The following is a 7,041-nucleotide window of genomic DNA, read 5'->3' on the forward strand; positions in this document are numbered from 1 at the left end:
TATGCCAGTAATTACCCGCTTGGGTCTACGTATGGGAGGTAGGACCACGAAGAATACAATAAACATGGTGTATTCAGCAGGTCCCTATAAAGCACATATGTCCCGGTTATTTTACTGTGTGCTCTTCCATATATCACCTGGCTTTAGGAGTGTCTTACCTGCTCTGACACGAACTTCTGTTTTGGCTTTGATGACAGTTTCATACAGGGACAGTATGTCAGAGGTGGCCATCTGGTCCAGTATTTTCCGGCAGCCTTCCTTCTCAAGAGCACTGAAACCCATGATGACTTAGGAGATCTTGGAGTAAAACAAAATAATGCTCTTCAGTTGCTTTGTCTGAGTAGAAATGAAACTAAAACTAGTCTCTGCTGTTACATACCAGAGAAGGGCAGAACGTATTTCACATACTCTGAAATCCCCTTCAGTTGTGCACAGCCTCAGAGTATGTGCAGGGGATTTGGGGGAGGGTGGTGGTTGAGATTATTCCCAGTGGATGATCACGGAGTCACCTCTTTAGGTATAAATATTGGATAAAAGAGAAGAGATGAAAGAAGGAGATTTTGACCCCAAATATGTGATAAAACATAGATTACGGTATGTATTGTTGTAAACACGCTCTTATACTTCTTCAGGGGTGTGCGCTTATTAGGGAAACTTAACGGTCTGTGTTAAAGTACAAAGTACAGAGATATCCAACATTGTTGTTTACACAAGAGGTAAATAAACAGTATCAATACATTACAGTATCATAACATAGTAATTGACCATATGAGCAATGTCAGTATAAAATCAAATGCCAAAAAAGATCAGCATTGGTAATAGTTAGAAGATTGGGTTGTAGCATATGTATGATATATGTGAGTACTCTAAATGTCACTTTGTGGTATCTGTGTCTATAGTGTAGTGTCCCGGTCTGTGTCTATAGTGTAATGGTGTAGTGTGTGGTGTAAGCATAAAAAAGAGGGGGTATAAAGCAGAAAAACCCTATGTTAAGACAGAGATATAGCCAAGACTGGTCACCTTGGTTTTCAGGGACGAGGTACTGGATCAATACATTGGTTTTTGCTGCGTTGAAGTTGAGAAAAGGGGGAAAATATCATATTTGGTTAAGTGTATTATGGGGATTATAAAGAAAGCTGGGTTGTATTATGTTTACATTTATATACATACCCGGTGGATGCACAATAGCCTCCCCAGGTAGGTAAAGAAGTTATAGCCAGGGAGCTAGTAAATCCAGGTTGTATATTCCCAGAGTGAGAGGAGGGTTGCTTAGTGCCTCACGTTTTAATCTCCTGTTAAGGAAGAGTTGGGATGGTATATGAGTTATTACATGCTGGGAGGTGTAAAGACTCTCATATAAGTAGAATAAAAATGGTAATAATAAAGGTGAGTGAGAAACCAAGAATTGTCACCAGTTAGTTGGCGCCCCGTCCCCTGCAAGTCCTCACAAACTCCAGGAGGGATCAAAGGCTGCCAAAGGAGGGTGCTTTTGTCTAAGCCTATGGATAGTATAAAAGGAGTATTAGTATATAAATTGCTATGATAGTGGGATGTAATGTTTGTACTTAGTATTGTAAAATACATAGAATACAGGTGTTAATATATATCAAGTCAAAAGGATTTACATATCATTCATATAACCAGAGGAAAGTACAGTACATATTGGAGTATGTCAAGTATGGAAAGTACAGTACATATTGGAGTATGTCAGGTTACACAGAGTTCAAAGATAACAAAAGGACTTTCAATAAATGAGATTCACATAACAAGCGTGTGGCAAAAAGGTAACAATACATGCTATAAGTATGTAGAATTGAAAAGTGAGACAGTCTGTGTAACACACAGATATAAGGAACAAATTAACAGAAATTATAAAAATAATAATAATAATAATATAGAATACATCAATTATTGGTTAATACATTCTTGAATATATTAAGTAACATGTTTGACCACAAGGTAATAATTATGAAAAATTATCTAATCAGACGTACATCAAATACAAAATATAATGAACAGTATGCTGATGGGGTGTGCTGTAATTAGTGTACATAATTTACGGGAATTATTTATAACTGATAGTGTCATTTAAACCTGGGTATTTAGTGGTACAGAGTGTTGTAATCCATTTTGTTTCTAATTGGAGTAGTTTGTTATCCAAATCAGCCCCTCTGATGTTGGGTGGTACATGTTTCAATCTTGAAAATGTTAATGCATTGGTATTATATTTGTGTTTGGTTCCTACATGACAACATACAGGCGTAGTAATTTTTCCTACCCTAATGGAATGGATATGCTCATATATCTGTTTTCTGAAAGGATGCATTGTCTTTCCGACATAGAAAGCTCCACATACACAGGTCATTAGATAAATGACACTGGTTGTGGATCAGTAAGTGTGGTGTATTGGTCTATTTGTGTGACCGTTAGGTAAAATCATATCATGAATCCATAGGCACTGATTGCAGTAATTGCATTTGAAAGTGCCTTTGATGTTTCCCTGAGGGTTTTTGGTGGGTGCATATTGCAAATTACTTGAAACTAGTTGGTCCTTGAAGGAACTGGATTTTATGTATGTGAATGTAGGTTTTTTCACTAATGAACCTACTGAATTTTGGGTCTGTTTTCAAGATGTGCCAATGTTGGGCTAGAGTTTTGTTAATAAAATCATGGTTCATGTTATATCTTGTAATGATACGTGTGATGGATGGGGTGTTTGTGGGGGTATCCTTATGTTTGAAATGAGGTCATCTCTCTGGTATTGTGGGCCTCTCTGGTATGATTTTTTGGGGTATCCTCTTTGTGGTAATCTTTCCTGTAGTTGTTTGGCCTCATGTTTAAAATCGTTATCCATAGTGCAGTTCCGTTTTAGTCTGAGATATTGACTAAATGGGATACTGCGGATCAAGGATTTAGGGTGTGCGCTATCAGCGTGAAGCACCGTGTTGCCTGCTGTTTCTTTACCAAACAGGGTTGTAATGATTTGGTGTTTGACATTATTCTTGATGTGGAGATTTAGGAAGGAGACTTGACTGCTACTGAATGTCATAGTAAATTTGAGGTTAAATTGGTTAACTTGGATGGATGGTTAACTTGGATGGATGTGAAGAATTGTTGAAGGTATGTGGTATTGTCAAAAGTAAAAATGTAGAGGATGTGGGTTAATAGATTGATGATTAGATTGTTTTGGTTCAGGGCTGTGGGATAGGAACGTTGGAGACACTTGCTAATAGTTTTGATATCTAGGGTGTGAAAAAACTAAGGTATTGATCCAGTACCTCGTCCCTGAAAACTAAGGTGACTTGTCCTGGCTATATCTCTGTCTTAAAAGTTGTAAGTAGCTTAATAGCTTTATGATTACTAGTCTCATTTTATAGACACTACATTATAGACACAGATACCACAAATTGACATTTAGAGTACTTACATATATTATACATATGCTACAACCCAAACTTCTATTACCAATGCTGATCTTTTTTGGCACTTGATTTCATACTGACATTGCTCATTCGGTCATACTGCTTATTTACCTGTTGTGTAAAAAATAAATATATATATATATATATATATATATATATATATATATATATATATATATATATATATATATATAAAAAACTCAAGGGAAACTCAATTTAAAACTGATATTTCCAGTTTGGGTGGATGATGATAATTTGAATCACCTAATGTCTTTATTCTTGATCAATTTCTAACTTCTTGTCCCACCTCCTAGCTGTAACATTTACAGAGAGGTCTCCTTTGGGTATTTTTATACTCCTATTTATGCCAATTTCACACTTATACATTGCAGCAAGTCATGTGCTTTGTATGGTAAATGGAACCTCCATGTACTAGGAATGTGTCTCTAACATATTGCAGCTCATCACAATGCGCAGTAACACACTACCGTGCCTTGTGGTGCGCTGTCAGGAAAATTGTGTCGATGTATTTTTGGTGGTATCTTGAGTGTCCATTCAATAATATGATGATTTAATGCAATGTATGTTCACATGAAATATAACACATATAATGTTTAAATAATTGGACTGCAGAGATGTGAATGAGAACCTTAATGTTCTAGAGATTTCAGCAAGGGGAGCGAGATAATGAATATTTGGATGAAAAGATTTTACTGATGATAAACAGATATAGCTCATAGCTCTCAGTTAGTAAAAAGTAGAAAATGTATTTGATTCACAATAACATAACATATCTTCTTTTATGTCTAAACCAATTTATTACTCTTGATACTAAATTCTGGACACAATATATAATAGGGAAGCTATTGTCTAAAAAGGCATTAGGAGATGGGCACTGGCAAGGGGGCAATTAACAAAATAAAGCATTTTTTTTCAAAATGCCCCTTTTTAATGTGACATAAAAAAAACTGAGACCTGCTAGGGAGATGTCTTTAGGCTCTACAATTAGTTTTCACAAACTGTATTCTGGCATCACAAATTTTGAATGTGTATTGATTTAGCATTTAGTTTAGCTCAAATGCAGAAACAGACCAATTAATTCTATAACTGGAAAATCATGGCAAGACATGACAGAAACCCAGAGTCTGGTAAGTCATCTTGTCCTTGTACAAGAACAGACTGCGAGAGATCACCGTTAGCATTGGCCTAAGGCTCTAGCCTTAGGGGTTTTCCAAATTCATGCCAAGAGATCAGGGTAATCCGTTAAGAAATTCAGAATGGTGTCAGTGGTGTTTACTGCTCCCAGACACCACCTATGCATGGCTAGGCTGAGATCAATTTTAGGCAAAAAACACTTCTGTTTGTAAATTTGAGCCTGTGAAAGTAAGCAGAATTATATCATTGATCTGTACTTCATGCTCATTGAGATGTTACTCCCTGAAAAATGCTGACTGGGTGGTAAAAAGTATACATATAAGGTCAGGAAATAATGTCTCTTCAAAGCTATCTCCATACAAGACAAATTTGCAGCGTACCTCAAGTTGCTAAAGCAGCAGTCGCCAACATTTCCAACCTCACAGACCACAAGATATACATTTTTTGTAAAAATTTTCTGCGTGGAAATTTATTATTTTAGGTTTGTAATTCTTAGGTTGTTTGAAACACATATCATACATTATAATATAATAAATAATTATAAATAATTTAATACATAAAATACATTTTATTAAAACATTTTTAAATTTGTCCAAACATTTTTGGATTTATTATTTATTTGGATTTATTTTTTATACCTTTATCTCTGTGATCAATGTTTTACCGCCGTTTCACGCATTACATTCATTGAGCCGAGGATGTAATGCAGAAGCTGGCCGGGGATCGATGAGCCCACCGCTGGAACGAGGGGAGCAGGTAGAATTTTATTTCCTACCCGGGTGTGGCTCAGGATTACTGCTTTTGCTATGTAAAATTCACCCCGAGCCACACTTGGGAATACTGCCAACGCGGTTAGGTGTTTGCTTTTTTTCACTCATTATGGGATTATTTCAATCGAATGTAGGACCAAACAATAAATGATAGTTATCAAAGTCAAACTATTTGATACCAATAAATATAACATTTAAAAAAATACACAGGTAAGATCTTCTGAGAAATAAACCAATAAAATAAAACAATTGGATGAGAATCAGTATTCGTGGAGTGGGGTGACTGTTGTAATGGTGGAAACAATACTGAAGCGTACGGCTCAGCAACGGTTGCCTCGTACAACTTAAATCTACACTGACGTCATGCTGCACCTCCCTTGTTTTTTGTCTTTAGTACAGTCTGTAAATTTTGTGAAATATAAAGTTGCAAATTGTCATTTAGAATATAAGAATTTTATTATTAGAATAATATTTTTGTTTTATCATTAATAAAACGTAAAAATTTGAAATAGTGTCCAAAATTTTCCAGTGGACCACTGTTGCAAGAGGGAGAAGTTTTTGCTCCCTTGGTTGTGGAAAATGAAGTTTTCCACAACCAAGTTTCCTATATTTTATTTTCCACAACCAAGTGAGCAAAAGAATGTATTTTTGATATGGGAGGGGGGGGGTTTTGTTTTTTTGTGGTTCTTTTATTTTTATATTGTTAGGTCTTATATTGTATATTACTACGTAGGTAAATACACCTGTCTTGCTTATATATCCTACCACAGACTATCACAATATTTGGTGGTTAGGTTAGACTTTGTGCCTGGCTGCTCAGTGAAAGAAATATGTCTTGCCCTCAGCTTATACCTACTGGTAAAGTCACTGCAGAGTGGAATGTTGCCATTGTAGCCAATCTAACCATTTTTTTTTTTTTTTTTTTAAACACTAATTTTAAAACAAAAAACCTTTTATTCAGCGTATTGTACATATGTGTTGAAACATGGAGAGGGGTAGAAAATAAATGTGATGCAATGTAAAGCAATGCATAATATGTATGGCGCTACATAAACTATATATAACGTTTGGACTGCGACAGGCCACAGTGAACCCGTATGCAGCTGCAGCCATACAAGGCAATTACAGGTCATACTTGAAGGTATTTGAAATTAGAATAGTATACTTAAATCTCTCCCCACTATTGGTGATTGCATAGTTAATAATTTTTAATTTAGATGTTAACTTTACAGCCATGTATAGGAACAAAGAGAAAACCAAGCTTAACTCCAAATTTGTAATGTTTTAAAAACAAACTAATGGCAAACCCTTTAAAAGGCTTGGATAAGATATGGGACAGTGTGTGCTACTATGTGGCGGGATCTGATGCATATAGAGATGTCAGATTCAGCCACCTGGGAGTAGATCCCATCTAGTTCTGCTAAGGCAGTAGGAGACAGCTGTCCTTGTGTGCCGTCTTCTGAACCCAGGGGGAAGAAACGCAGAAATGATTCAGTGGGAGACTATGGACCCCAGGGATTCAAACAGAATGGTGTTGGCCACAGGAGCAAGTTATATGAGAATGGTAGCTACTGTGTGTATTATACAGATCCTATAGGGCCTGATTGTAATCTGGTATTGTGTTTTATTAGGTCATGCAATTTTTCTTCCTGAATGCATGTTTCTGTGCACCATAGTTTTTTTTTTTTTTTTTT

Source organism: Pyxicephalus adspersus, chromosome 1 (genome assembly GCF_032062135.1).
Source record: "Pyxicephalus adspersus chromosome 1, UCB_Pads_2.0, whole genome shotgun sequence".
Taxonomy (NCBI): domain Eukaryota; kingdom Metazoa; phylum Chordata; class Amphibia; order Anura; family Pyxicephalidae; genus Pyxicephalus; species Pyxicephalus adspersus.